This window comes from Arachis hypogaea, chromosome 17 (assembly GCF_003086295.3).
Source record: "Arachis hypogaea cultivar Tifrunner chromosome 17, arahy.Tifrunner.gnm2.J5K5, whole genome shotgun sequence".
Classification (NCBI taxonomy): domain Eukaryota; kingdom Viridiplantae; phylum Streptophyta; class Magnoliopsida; order Fabales; family Fabaceae; genus Arachis; species Arachis hypogaea.
Genome location: NC_092052.1, coordinates 4,342,347 through 4,358,267, shown reverse-complemented (window position 1 = coordinate 4,358,267; position 15,921 = coordinate 4,342,347).

The window sequence follows — 15,921 nt, the reverse complement described above, 5'->3', positions numbered from 1 at the left end:
AGAATAAATTATATATTAAAAAACAAAAGTTATTACAGTTTTTTTTTACACAAACTAATATTCAACGACGATGTTTTGGTAATATTACCAACAAATATTAATCAATCTAATAGCTTTTGTAATGACAGAAGTTTATAAGTTTAGAAGCTTGATAATCATGTCATAAAATATAAAATTTTAACTGATAACAACGTTGATCATGTTATTTGACTTCCTAAATGAATATGATACCAATAAATAAAACTGTCACAGGTCGAGAACTAATTTTTCACGGATTGAAGCTCCATTTATTAAGGGTCTGACGCTCGCTAATGAGTTGTTACATACACAAGGCGGAATTCAAAACTTTAATACTTATTTAGGTAGACAAGTGAGATGACCACTCAATCAATCCAAATCAGTTAAGACATATACTAATTATTTTTAATATTTTTAACATTAAAAATAATTAAACTTTGATTTTAATTATAACTTTATCAAATATTTATAATAATTATTATTATATATATTTTTTGTTTAATCTCTTTTAATAAAAAAATTTATATATTTTTATTAATTATTCCGTACAGTGTACGAAAACATACACTAGTTTTGGTTGTAAAATTAGTAAAGAAAAGAGAAAATTTTCTTAATGTTAGAGAGAAAAATTTGATTCTAATTGCAATGAAAAAGTGACATGTGATATATTTTGGTTGTAAAATTAGAAATATATAATAAATTTAAAATTTTAAAATTAACTTTACAACGGTATAATTGTCATTTCAAATTTTCTAAATATATATCTTTATTGTTATAGTTTACTCCTTTTTAAATTAATATCATATTTCTAATTCAATATAAATTACTTTAATTTTAAATAATTTTAATTTTTAAAATTAACTCTAAAAGGGTGTAATTATAATTTCAGGTCTTCCATTTTTTATTTTTATTTTTTTGTTAATCGTATAATAGTAAAAAAAATACCAAAATAATAAAAAAAAACTCTTAGCCCAAATATTTTTTTAACTCACTATAATATCAAATACTAACAAAAATGGCCATCCAACTTAAAATGGGTCGAAACCCAAAAAAAACCTCTCCTATTCCTTCTCATTTATGGAGCTTTAAAACTCCAAACATATACTTTTGCATTGTATTTTATTTTTGGAGCATTGAAATTTCATTCAAGTTGGAAGAATCAAATTGGGCGCCTAATAACTATGCTATATAGCCAAAATATTATAAATAATAAATAAAGATATATTATTAATAATATTTGTATTTATAAGAGAGTGTGAATTATTCTCTTAATTTAATTAATGTAATTAATTTTTTTTATAATTAATTTTTTTTTTTATTTAATAATATTAAAAATTAATTCCAAATTTAATATAGATCAGATTCTAAAAATTTCTTTCTCATTATTACTGTATGTATTTATAATTTTATAATATTTTTTTCTCAAATAAAAATTTTAAATTATTATATTTTAATTTAAAAAAAATTTCAAATCTCCTCAATACATTTATAAAAAATAAAAACATCTTAAATTTGATCAATTTCTATTTATTGAAAATTAAAAACATCCAAAATTATTGGTTCATGACTTGTAAAATAAAATAATAAATAATAATAAATTAACACCAATTTATTGATTATAAATATTATATATATAAAATTATAAATATTATACGTATAAAAATATGGATGTTAAATTAGAGAATTTAACAACTTCTTATATACAATTCATATTTTACATATAAATTATTATAAAATAAAAAAATAAAAAATAAACAAAAATTAAGAAATAAAATTTTAAAAATAATTATTAACTCGTCAAATTAAAATCAATAAATAAGTATACATATGAATACTAAATAAAAAATATTAAATTATAATCCTTTGTTGTACATGTAAGATAATTTAAAATATATAACAAGACACATAGTTTAAAATTTGGTAATACTAATTATAAAAATTTGTTTTTTTTTCAAAGATATATTTTTATTGCATAAAAGAACCTTATATCTGGAGTACATTATATTCTCCTAGAGTACATTATGTCAAGACAAAGAAATTTTTCAACTGAGATGTTAAATAAAAATTATCTAATGGGTAAAGGAGAGAAAGAAAACAATTAAGAAAGAAAGAAGTTATGAATATTATATGTATGAAATTATGAAGGTTATGAGTATAAAATTATGGATGTTATTAATATAAAATCTTGTATGTTATGTGTATCTTACCTAACTATGAATGTTATGTGTATAAAATTGTAGATGTTATTATGAATAAATTTATAAATTGAATAAATTAATTTAGGTATTTAACATTTTCTTTTTCAAATTTAATTATAGTTAAATTTAAAAATATATGTGAATCAGAATAAATTATTTTCACTTTGAAAAATATGAAATAAATTTTTAAATTATCAAAGACGCTGATTTGAAAAATTATACGTTGATTTAGATCTATAATGTCTTCAAACAAAATATTAAAATATTTTGAATAATGATTTATTAGTGCATATATAAAATAATTTAAAATATATAATAAAATATAGTTTATAATTAAATAATATTAATTATAAAAATTATGTATATGGATATATAAATGTTACATAATAAATAAAAAATGTGCTTTCGTTATTATAATATAAATTAAATACTATAAATATAAATTATGTATATTTATTTAATAAGAAAGTAAATTAATAAACGTATGTACTTATAATAATATATGTAATTAATTTTTTTATATACATAAAAAATTACAATAAAAAAAATAGGCGCATGAAAGGATAACAATTAAATTTTACTCATCCCATTAAATAAAGTTAAAAATATAAGATTTTGATTGATTATATTTGACTCCTAAACTTTTTTGTGTGTATAAATAGCAATTAGAAAAGGCGTAAAGAGAAGCAAGTCATAATTGAAACCAAGGAAGGAAGTAGTCGTTGAATCTGTTTGCTTTCGTAGAGAAAAAAAAAGCACGCCAAAATCCATTTCTTTGGAATCCCACTGCAACTGCATGCAATGGAGCAAGGTCTCTCTCTTTTCTCTCTGTAATTGCAATGAACAAGATAGTAATGCTACTGATTGAGTTTATAAATGTGTAAAAATTGCTGAAATTCAAGAACAGGAGACTATGGATTCAACCTCAAATGTTACTGGAGATGATTTTGCTTACAAGTTATTTTGCCTCCAGTTCTGATGAGCATCACAGTCATAAAGTTTTCCATTGTTTTATTATAACTCTCAAGATATTATTGTTCATTGTGTGTTGATGCTATTGTAGTTAAGTTTGTAATGTTTTAAAATTATAGAAGAAATTGTTAAACCTAATCAACCAGCTGAGAACAAAAGGAAAAAGAAGAAGAATGTTACCTAGATTATTTTTTTATTAATAATAGATTTATCATTGTAATTATTTTTTAGTGAGAGTACATAAAGAGTACATAGTATATAAGGTGTAATAACTCAACAAATATTTTTTAAGGGGATTTTAATTTTAATTAAAATCCCCTTAAAAAATATTTGTTGAGTTATTACACCTTATATACTATGTACTCTTTATGTACTCTTACTACAAAAATAATTACAATGATAAGTTTATTATTGATAAAGAAATAATCTAGGTAATAAAGAAGAAGAAGGAGAAAAAGAAATAATTTTCCTACAAGGTTAAATAAAAAGTATGTAGAAGAACCTAAAAAATTGTATAGGGACATACCTGAAAGTCCCAAGCATGAATAAAAGAGAAAGGTATATGTCACCATAATCTTTTTCAGTCTTGGATTCTTTCTTAATTAATGTCTTGGTAAAGATGCAATCATGCATCTGTTATGGCATAAATAATATGATTTCTTCTGATTTTAGAAAAAAAAGACTTCAAATTCAACTACAAATGTTGGGCAGCAGATTGGAGGAAAAAGGAGGAAAGAAGGGTTGAAAAGAAAAACAAAGTGAAAAGAATTGAAGAAGAATTTGATTTTGATGTGATGATTGTAATGATGACTGTTGATGTGTATATTTTCTGCCTTTTTTTTCTTTTCTTCTCTCTATTCACTGTTCTGCAACACTTCTCCTCTTCTTCTTCTTTTTTAGAACCATACACATTATAAGACTCAGCCATGAAAATGTTCTGGAATCTGTGTACTAAATGGCACATGCTTCCCCTAGGATATGATATTATATTTTTCTGCGTCTCTTTCTCTATATGGCTATATAGTTATGCTTAGACAAGGGGAAAAAAATATGAATATTCTTTTTTACTTGACAGTGACATGTAAATAAAGTTGGTGTTTATAAGTCACTTAATAATTTATAATTTAAGGGTAGAAAATAAGAGATTAGATGTTAACACATAATAGATTATTTCATTCCCTAGTGAACTTGGCCAAAATTTAATAAAGTCGCTGGCCTTAGACTTTTCCGTCATCCATAGAACAAGAACTACAACTTGCCATTATTAGTCATTGTGACTATAAATTATGACTTCCAAATTTTATTTCTAAAAATTTAATAATGTCGGGAGTTTGAATATCGTTTTGTGCATGTAACAATTTATCGCCAACAACAAACCCTTAAACTATTTAGGGGGAGCGGTGTTTAATAATTTACTAAAATTATTACCTGCGACAAAGTAAAAGTGGGAAATTTGAGTGAATGAAAATATTGAGAAAAAAAAAATTTATATTTTATTTTTTAAATAAAGTAAACTATTAGACTAAGTCTAAAACAATTATACTTTATTAATGTTATATAAAAATGGACTGTTTTTTTTATAAATAAAAGGAGGACTGAAAAAGTGTACTAAAAAAAAGAGATGGGCTGGAAAATAAAAAAAAGAGGCTATGTCTATTATATATTTTTTTTTTAACAAAAATAAAAAATTTGGGGCCATTGCCCCTTTCCATATGTGTAGCTCCGCCCCTGTTTTTGACCTGATAGATTGAGAGATATTGTGGAAAACTAACAAAAATGTTAAGAAGGATATTTAACAAAGACCTTTTTTTTCAATTTTAAAGTTCAAACCTAATATTTCCTATTAATAAATTAAACTAGCTACTGCATTAACCAATTTTACATTATTAGCATAGAATTATAGCAGTTCATGTGGGTGGACCTAGTCATCATCAACATTTAGTTAGAAACCAAATTGATTTGAGTTGTTGGGTGAAACAAACTTTAGTTCAATGGCCCAGAGTTTACCTCCCAAAGCTCTATAATTTATATCCTAATGTCTTCACTTTAGATCATAGGCTATAATATAATCAAGATTCAAGGGCCCAATTACACTTCTTAATTAATAAACACACTTCTTAAACAACCAATTTGGTCCTTGACAAAGGAAAAAAATCTTTAGATGCTGCCTCGTTTTTAAAAGTAACATGTTTACTTTATCCGAAATCTATTTCGCTATTGAGGAATAATCTTCAGGATATTGTATGCTTGGAGAATTGGACACCTCAGTTATCTTGCTTGAAGGATTCTTTCTTTTCAGTTCCTACAGAGTTTTTTGTTGTCTACAAGGAAAAACTGAAATTTCTTGTGGCTCACGGCTTGGAACAATGGTGGCCAAGTGATGCAGAACTTCAACAGGCTATTCATAATGGCAAACTCACAAGTCAGCAACTTAGATTTTTATATGCTATCTCACCCAAGGAAGTTTATCGATCCATCTTCTGTTTTGCTTTCAATGAGTCTCACTGGTATTGCAGAAAAGGTAGAATTTGTTTGGTATTGGAATAGTATTCATCATATGTTTTGCTCGAGTGGCGAAACTCAAGTCTGCCAAATTTGGAATAGATTCAAATCATTGTTTCTGTTAGAGAATCATTAGAATCAATTTAGATCAATTAGCATCGTCTATATTTATATAGCATATATGTACATTAATGTAGGATTTTATGTCTTTATTACTTTGATTCATTTAGCACCTATAAATACCCCTTGTATATTGTACTTTTCAACATACTCAATAATACACTTTTCAGATTACTCTCTCAGTCTCTTGTTTCTAACATGGTATCAAGAGCCTAAAGCTTTTTTTTCAATGAATTTTTGTTCATAGCCTTCTTATTTTTCTCCTCCGACCGTGCCTCTTTTCTCTCGTTTTTCGATCTGTTTTCAACGCTTTGGTTCGTCACCTCCGGCATCATCGTGTTCTTCTCTTCGTCAGCTTTCCAACGCCGCTGAGATCGCCCGCCGCCAGCAGCCACCGGACGTGCCATCACGCGCCGCCAGAAGTTCGCTGTCCACCTCCATTATTTCTCCTTCCAGAGCTTCAGCAGCCGTTAGATCTCGGCGCCGATCGAACGTTCCTCGCGGTCCCACGTGTCGCGACGTCAGCCTTTCTCGCCCTCCAGTTTTCAGTGCCGTTGATCTTGGTGCAGATCCAACGCTCCTGGTGCTGCCACCTGTCGCACGAAGCCATCCTTGGTTGATTCGTGCGCGACCCGACCCGACCCACGGTTGACCCGCGTCCACCTCACTGCCAGCGTGTCTCTCTCGCTCCTCTCCGGTGCCGCCACGTGTCATCGCTTCTCTGACGTGACTGCTGACGTGGAGGACAAGCTGGACCCTCCCTAAGGTTTTTTGGTGAGCTCTTTCCGATTCCGCGGTCGGTTTTCTCGTTTCCTGTCCCGAATTTGCAGTTTTCTTCTTCCTTTTGCTATTTCTTCTATTACTATGGAAAAAACGAATGTCTTTCAGCCTATCCCTGTTATCCTTAATGGCTCCAACTATGCACATTGGGTTGAAGCTATGCGAGGATTTCTTAAAGGGCGAAAATTATGGCGATATGTGACTGGTGATATTGCCTGTCCTGTTAAGCCAACTGTGACTGACAAATCCAAAGATGGTGCCTCTAAATCCAAGGAGGATGCTAAGAAGGAGAAGGACTATGCAGAGAAATTGGAAGATTGGGATAGTAAAAATCATCAGATTATCACTTGGTTCCGCAACACTTCTACTCCTGGCATTCATTTACAGTTTGAGCGTTTTGAAACTGCTAAAGAGGTATGGGATCATTTGGCAAAATATTACACTATCTCTGATCTCTCTCATCAGTACCAACTGCTTAAGAAACTTCATAGCCTTAAGCAAGAACGTGGCCAAGCAGTTTTTGATTTTCTTGCTCAGATGGAGATTATTTGGGATCAGTTGACCCCTTGTGAGCCTGTTCTTAAAGATCCCACTGATGCTAAGACATATGAGGATTATCGGAATCGGACACATCTCATCCAATTTCTGATGGCACTTACTGATGACTATGAGCCGGTCAGGGCTTCTCTTATTCATCAGAATCCCTTGCCTAGTCTTGAAAATGCTCTTCCTCATCTTAAGTCTGAAGAAACGCGCTTGGGATTGCTTCGTTCTAAAAGTGAAATTGTCTTTGCTGCCACCGACAGAAAGGGCAAAATCTGTCGCAACTGTAATCGGCCTGGGCATTCCTTCTCCGACTGTCCTTCTATTGAATGTCGTAAGTGCAAACAAAAAGGCCACATTGGCTCCAACTGCCCAAAACTGTTCTGCCATTATTGTAAGCTCTCGGATCACTTGATTGCTACCTGTCCTACTCGACCACCACGCTCAGATCAGAACAAGTATCAACCTCGTCCCAACAACTCTCAGCATGTGCCTGCCTCTACTGCTGCTGCTGCTACTGAGTCCACCTCTTCCACATCTCTCAACACACCTTCTGTTTCTCCATCAGATATTGAAACCCTTCTTAGGCAACTTCTCTCCTTTCCTGGTAATACCCCCGCTACTCTTTCCACCCCTCCAGGTAATTCTAAATGGTATTTTGATTCTGGTTGTTTCAATCATATATCTCCTTTGCGTCATCTTTTTTCGTCGTTGTCTCCCACTACAAATGCACCTTATGTTAACACTGCTAATGGTTCTCTCTTACATGCAACACATCACGGGGTTGTTTCACAGTCCAATATTCATCTTTCTGATGCTTATTTTATTCCAAAATTGAATTTTAATCTTATCTCTGTCGGTCAGCTTGTTGAACTTGGTTTTGATGTCATTTTTTCTAATTCTGGTTTTCGTGTGCAGGATCGTCGGACGGAAAAGATCATCGGGATTGGATGTAATGTCAGACGCTTATTGGAGCTCGAGAACCTTCATGGTCCCTCTACAAATCTCTGTGCTGCTTCCTCTCCATCTACTCTTCACTTGTGACACCGTCGTCTTGCCCATAGCTCCTTAGGAAAATTACGTCCTCTTATATCTACGGGTGTTTTAGGTCAAGTTCAAAATGAGTCTTTAGATTACATTTCTTGTCGCACTGCAAAACAACCTGCCTTATCCTTTAATAATAATTCCTCTAATACATGCTCTCCTTTTGATCTTATTCATTCTGATGTTTGGGGCCCACTCCCACCGCTTCTATGGGAGGGGCTCGATATTTTGTCGTCTTTATTGATGATTATTCACGTTTTACTTGGGTCTATTTGATGACTAATCATTTTGAGTTGCCTCAGATTTATATTAACTTTGCCACTATGGTTCGAACTCAGTTTTTAAAGGTCATTAAAATTTTTAGACGTGATAATGCTATGGAATATCGTGACTCCAAACTTTTAAATTTTCTCGCTGAACAGGGTACTTTGTCTGAGTTTTCTTGTCCTGGTACCTCTCAACAAAATGGCAGAGTTGAGCGTAAACACCGTCATATTCTTGACTCTGTCCGTGCGATGCTTATTTCCTCTTCCTGTCCTGAGCGTGCTTGGGGTGAAGCTGTCCTCACTGCTGTTCATGCTATCAATAGACTCCCTTCTTCTGTTCTTGGTAACACTACTCCCTTTGAGCGTCTTTATCGTACTTCTCCCGATTACAATTCTCTCCGTATTTTTGGTTGTGTCTGTTTTGTCCTTCTTCAGCCTCATGAACATAATAAGCTTGAACCTCGGGCTCGCATGTGTTGTTTTCTTGGTTATGCTTCTGAACATAAGGGTTATCGTTGTTGGGATCCTATCTCTCGCCGTATTTGTATATCTCGTCATGTTGTCTTCTGGAAGCATCACATATTCTCTAGTTTTTCCTCTTTTGAGTCCATTCCTTCTAATCCGTCACCATTTTTTACTAACCCAAATGTTGATCTCTTTTCTAGTGATGATACTACAGGGTCTACCCCAAGTTCACCCCTCGAGGCTCCTAATCCTCTGCCTTCTCCATCTCCCGATGATTCCAATCCGGACGGCGATCCCGCTCTTAGCGTCATGCCTCTTCTTCCCACTCGTTCTTCTAGAGTAAGGAATCCACCTCCTCATCTTCTTGATTATCATTGCTTTTCTACTATTCTTTATCAACATGAACCTAAGTCATTCAGAGAAACCTCCACAAATCTAAATTGGCAACAAGCAATGCAGGAAGAAATATAGGCACTTGAAAAAGTACACACTTGGAATTTAGTTGATCCTTCTTTTGATCAGGAAGTTGTGGGCAGTAGATGGGTATACAAGATCAAGACTCGCTCTGATGGCTCTATTGACCGTTATAAGTCACGCTTGGTTGCTCAAAGTTGTACGCAAGAGTATGGTATTGATTATGAAGAGACTTTTGCTCCTGTTGCTCGCCATACGTCTGTTAGAGCTCTCCTTGCCATTGCTGCGGTTAAAAGATGGTCTCTCAATCAGAGGGATGTGAAAAATGCATTTCTTAATGCGAATTTGAAAAAGAAAGTCTATATGAAACCACTTCCAGGATATCCTTGTCCTTCCAATAAGGTTTGTCTCCTTCGCAAGGCACTTTATGGACTTAAGCAAGCTCCTCGTGAATGGTTTGACAAGTTCAGCACTACCATATGCAGTCTTGGTTTTATTTCTAGTCCTCATGAGAATGCGCTTTTCATTCGTAAAAGCGAACGTGGAGTTGTTCTTCTACTTTTGTATGTTGATGACATGATCATTACTGGAGATGATGTTGATGGTATCTCTGATCTCAAGGCCTTTCTTCACCGTACCTTTGAGATGAAGGATCTTGGTTCTCTCAGCTATTTTCTTGGTCTCGAGGTCATCTCCATAGATGATGGCATTTATCTCTCTCGGGCTAAGTATGCTTCAGATCTTCTTGCTCGCGATGGGATTACAGATAGTCGCACTGAATCTACTCCTCTTGAGCCTAATGTTCGATTTACCCCTATGGATGGCACTGTTTTGGATAATCCGACACTTTATCGCCAGTTAGTTGGAGGTCTCGTCTACTTGACTGTCACCCGACTAGACATTGCCTATCCAGTTCATGTCCTCAGCCAGTTCTTGTCAGCTCCTTGTACTACTCACTATGCGGCAGTTCTTCGCATTCTTCGGTACATCAAAGGCACTATATTTCATGGCCTTTATTTTTCTGCCGATTCCTCTTTGACCCTTCAGGCATACTCTGATGCTGATTGGGCTGGTGATCCCACTGATCGTTGTTCTACTACTGGTTACTGTTTGTTTCTTGGCGATGTTCTCATCTCTTGGCGTGCTAAGAAGTAAACGTTCACTGCTCGCTCAAGCACAGAAGTTGAGTACCGTGTCCTCGCTGACACCACTGCTGAGGTTATCTCGGTTCGTTGGCTTCTCAAAGATCTGGGTGCTCCTCAGTCGTCCTCTACTGATTTTTTTGTGATAACCGCAGTGCTATTCAGATTGCTCATAATGATGTGTTTCATGAACGCACCAAACACATTGAGATTGATTGTCACTTTGTTCGGCAACGTATCCTTATTGATGTTGTTCGACTAATTGCTGTTGAGATACTGGATCAGACTGCTGATATCTTCACGAAAGCTCATCACCCGACTTGCTTTCGGATTTTGTTATCCAAACTCAAGTTGGTATCCTTAGCTCCCACTTGAGTTTGAGGGGGGATGTTAGAGAATCATTAGAATCAATTTAGATCAATTAGCATCGTGTTAGAGAATCATTAGAATCAATTTAGATCAATTATCATCGTCTATATTTATATAGCATATCTGTACATTAATTATAGGATTCTATGTCTTTATTACGTTGATTCATTTAGCACCTATAAATACCCCTTGTATATTGTACTTTTCAACATACTCAATAATACACTTTTCAGATTACTCTCTCGGACTCTTGTTTCTAACAGTTTCCTTCAAGTACAAAGGCTCGAATCGCCAACAATGCAGACAAGATTCTTCTGTTGTCTGGTTTGAAGGATTCTGTTTCCGGAGCAGCCAAATGGGTTCATCATTTGTATGGTGTAGGAGAGAAGATGATTTACAAGGAGAACTGAAGGATTACTATGTGTTCATAACACACGCAGTGGAAGAAAATAAAGTAATCCTTAAAGATCTATTTTGTGCTTAAACTTTATTCCAATAATATATAGATAGTAGATCAGATCTAAATACCTTTAGACGCTTTAGTAAAAATCACTTTCTCCTTCGATGGTACGAAGGCGCTATGCGTATCCACACCGAGACCAACCTTTGCTGTCAACTCCTTGACTAATGGACATCTGATCTAAATTGAGAAACCTCTTGCAACTCTTTGCATGCCATAAAATTCTTCTCCAAGAATCAGGCTCACATACGTTTATGTGTGTAGAGGTAATGGAATAAAACCCTTGTGTTTTATTCTCATCTGTTTTTTTTCACCATGTTCCTCTACTCTTGGCATACATATATATAGTATGAGATTTATTACTGATTTTAAATTTGATTCTCAATTCAAATTTAAATCATATCTTTAAATTCCAAATCATCCTTTAAATTTTATGAATCATATCATAACAATTTAAAACATAATCGATTTGGATCTCATCCAAATTTATAATTCAAATTCAGAAATAGAATAACTAATTATTCTCAAATCTCATTTAATATTCTCAATTATCATACTATTATTATATTCTTGGTGCTAGCAAAAAATATAATAATATTCCATCTGAATTAATATAATTATTTATTTGATCAAATCAAAATAATAATTAAATAATTCTATAGCAAAGATTAGAACACTTGTTAGTGTGTGACCCCATAGGTTCAATACTAAGTGGGTAGTAAATTAGTCATACTAAATTTACTAATCAAGGTTGGCGTCTAGCAACACTCCTCAACGACCCGATAGTATGAAGTAATATATTTTTACTAAGAACCTTAGAAGAACAAAGTGTAATTCCTTCCATCTTTCCAGCTCTTGGTTAACCTTTAGAGTATGGTTTAATTGTCAAACTCTAACTTGTTACCATTGTTATAATGAACTGTGAATGACCTAAGAAACTCATTTCTTTATTCATTCAATCCCCTTGGCCAAGGTTTTATCCATCTCATTCATTATAATCATAGAACTCAAACTCTTTACCGAGAGTTGACGGATTCCTTATTGACTAATCATTAATTCTACAAGTATTTAAATCATACCCAATATCCATTCAACTAGCACCCTAGGGTATTAGGTGTCCGGAATCAAAGTATAATAAATACATTGTTAATTATTATGATAGTCGCAGGTCAAAGGAAACTCTATTACCATGTTCATCTTGAGAATATCCTATTGACAAATATGCGGTAATTATAACCATTAGGAATTCTCAGAGTGAGTCAGTTCAATGGTCATATCTTTATATGCACCATCTATATATATAATTTAATAAATGAGATCTATTAATCTTCATCCAATGAAGACCATTATATATATATTGATCTTTCCGGATTATTAATGTCCTTTTTAATAATCCTATGACCAAGAACAATTTAGATTAAATTATAAAAGATTTATCTCTCAATATTATGATCACTATCACAATGATAAATCTATAAATTTAATCAAGGACCTTATTATATTAACATTTTAATATAATAACAATAACAAATTATTTGAAACGTGATTGATTGGATTGTGGTCATACTACTTATTCCCAACAAGAACATTGATGTTACAAATGCTCAAACACCAGAAGATTTCTTCATTGTATCCAAGGAGAAACTGAAATTTCTTGGTGTTCATGGAGTTGAACAATGGTTTTCAAGTGATGCAGAATTTCAGAAAGCTATCCATAGTAGCAAATTCATAAGTCAACAACTTCGGTATCTATATTCAAGTTCTTGCGAATTAGCACACATTTGTTTAATCCAAGACTTCAAGACAGCAATAATGCAGAGAAGACTTCAAGTGTAAGTTCTCGAGTGGCGAAATCAGTTCCTGTCATAGAAGAGAATATAGTTGATAGGGAGAGCACTGATGATCCTTTAAATGTGCAAATCGCGGCAAAGTTGTTTTTCGCCTTCAAGGAGAAACAGAAATTTCATGGCCTGGAACAATGGAGGTCAAAGGATGCAGAGAATAGGAAACTTGATGTGCAAGTAACAAATTTGTTCAATCCACCTTCTATTACCCTGGCCAAGAATCTCATAAAGGCTTGTGGCTTAGAGCAATGCTGGTCGAGTGATGCAGTTCTTCGACTCGCTATCCATAACAGCAGATTCTTGAGCAAATTTAGATCTTCACAATCAACTCATGGAAAGCCATGGTAACATTGGATTTACTCTGATATGGTTTGTGTAATGACATGTTTTAATTACCAAGAATTTCAAAAAATGAAGGTATTAAACAGATTTATACATTATATAGTAACAATTAAGTTTTCTTGATTTTCATTTAATTGATATTCTATCCTTTTCTCATTCAATACAAATAAGAAAAGACAAGGATGAAGTTGATGACATAAATATTAAAGAATATTACATTACATTACATAATAAGCTGTTCTTAATAACCTTATTCACTTCACTTCACTGAAAAGATTTAATTTCATTAAGTTTTCTTTTGTTCATCAAAGCCAAAATTCCAGAATCATATACATCAATGAAAAAAAGGGGCCAATATGTTACTATATACATAAGTATATACATAGAAAACAGTAACATCCTCTGATATACAAGGTATAAACATGAAAGATAAATAAAGAAACAAAATCTCATCATTTTTAAGCTTTTCCATTCTTGATCTATCAAGCCAACTCGCACTTCGGATGCAAAGTGAGTCATTCAAACATTTCTTGTTCATAGTAGTCCGGACAACTCGTAGTCATATATGCTGACACCTTGATCAATCTGTTCATAAGAATTGTAGAACTGATGAGTTGGTTCAACATCAAAAAGTAGTGACTCGAGATTCTGATATGTCGAAAAAGGAACAGGATTTTGAGTACTAGCTATGGTGTTTTCTAAGAATACATCTTCCATAAACATCATCTGATTGCAGACTTGATCAAATTCTTCATCATTCAAGATTGGAACTGCACTATAACATAACTCAGAAGGTGAATTTGTTGTTGCTTCAGTTTCCACTGAAGCTTCAAAGCTAGTATCAATATCAGGATGGTTTCTTTGAACCTCAGAACCTATAATGGTTTGTTCAAAACTTGAACTTGAACTTCCATTGTTGATGCCAGTGAGTTCTTGAACTAACTGCTTGAAGCTTGAGGTGTCAGTGATGTACACCTTTGGCTTCAAAACATTGATCAAGCTTTTCAATTGTTGTTGTTGTCTCTCATGATTCTTGGACAGTTTGTGTGAAGATTTTTTGTTTAAATTCTTAACCATGATGATGATTCCAATGTGAAATTCTATGATACAACTGGCACCCTTGGAATCAACTACAACCTCTCGGAGAATTCAAGGAAGAGGTGTGTGTATAAATATGTAAAGATAGATAGATATGTATGAGGGAGGTGAGAACTGTAACATGCAACAAGACAATAAAAGCATTAGATGCTGAAATTTCCATTCATTTATTTCCTTAAATTAATGCTTGTTCTGAGTTTTGTTTTTACATGGAGATGTGGATATAGGTCAATTCAATGAGATGGTTTTGAAATTTGTAGTTAGTGTTTTTGTTTTTATTTTAAAAAGTAAAGCCACAATTAGTTTTCTAAATATTTCTACCGTGACGTGTCCCATTGCTATCACAGGAACATGCGAACAATGTTATTTTAGACAGTAAATCATTTGTTATCTTTTGAGTTTTTATAAAACTCTCATCGATTGCTATTTATTTATTATGAATCCTGACAAAATACGTAAAATTTTACTCCAAAATTGTTATTTTTATGACGATCTTTAATAAATAGACATATATATAAGTACCCGTTAAATTTTACCTGATAAATTGATGAAAAGACATATTGTATTCACTGTTTTCTATCTCAAAAGATCTAATTGATATTTTTTTTTTAAGGGCTAATTAGTTTGAGGTGGAATAAAGGCCTAATTGAGTAATTGTACTCTTAAAAAAATTATGTATTTTGTAGTTAACAAATTCAAACATAAATGTTGTCCAACAGCCAAAGTTGTTCAAATAACTAAAATTCTAAAAATTAGACCGATTATAAACTGATAATGTTAGAAGTTCAAAACTTCAATCATATTCAATCGAAATTGAATCGGATATAATAAAACAATATATAAATTTAATTTTTTTTTCAAATAACAATGACGTTTAATAATGATATATATGGAATGAAGTAGAAGGGCATGGAGGGCACGCAGCTTACTATTCAAGTTATCAATTAACATAAAATAAGGAAAAATATATTAATTATTTCTTCATTATAACTAGTAGCATCTGTACAGTGACAGAATTAGACAAAAGGAAATTAATTAGATTAAAAATAATGAGGTTGTTGTCTTAATGAGATCATACTCTTACCGCTAAGACACTCCTTTCTCATTTTTTCTAATGCTTTCTTTTAACAGACACTAATGAATTTCAAATAACACTGAAATATTATTCATACCTTTCACATTTTGGTATTGTAGCATTAACATTAACATATCCATATAAATTCCAATAATCGTACCTTTCATTCTTATTCAAAATAATAATAATAAAATGTCGTAAACTGAGTGAAAACCAAAAACTGTTTTTTCTTTCTTTTTTATTTTTTTTTTCATGTCATTGTCATTCTC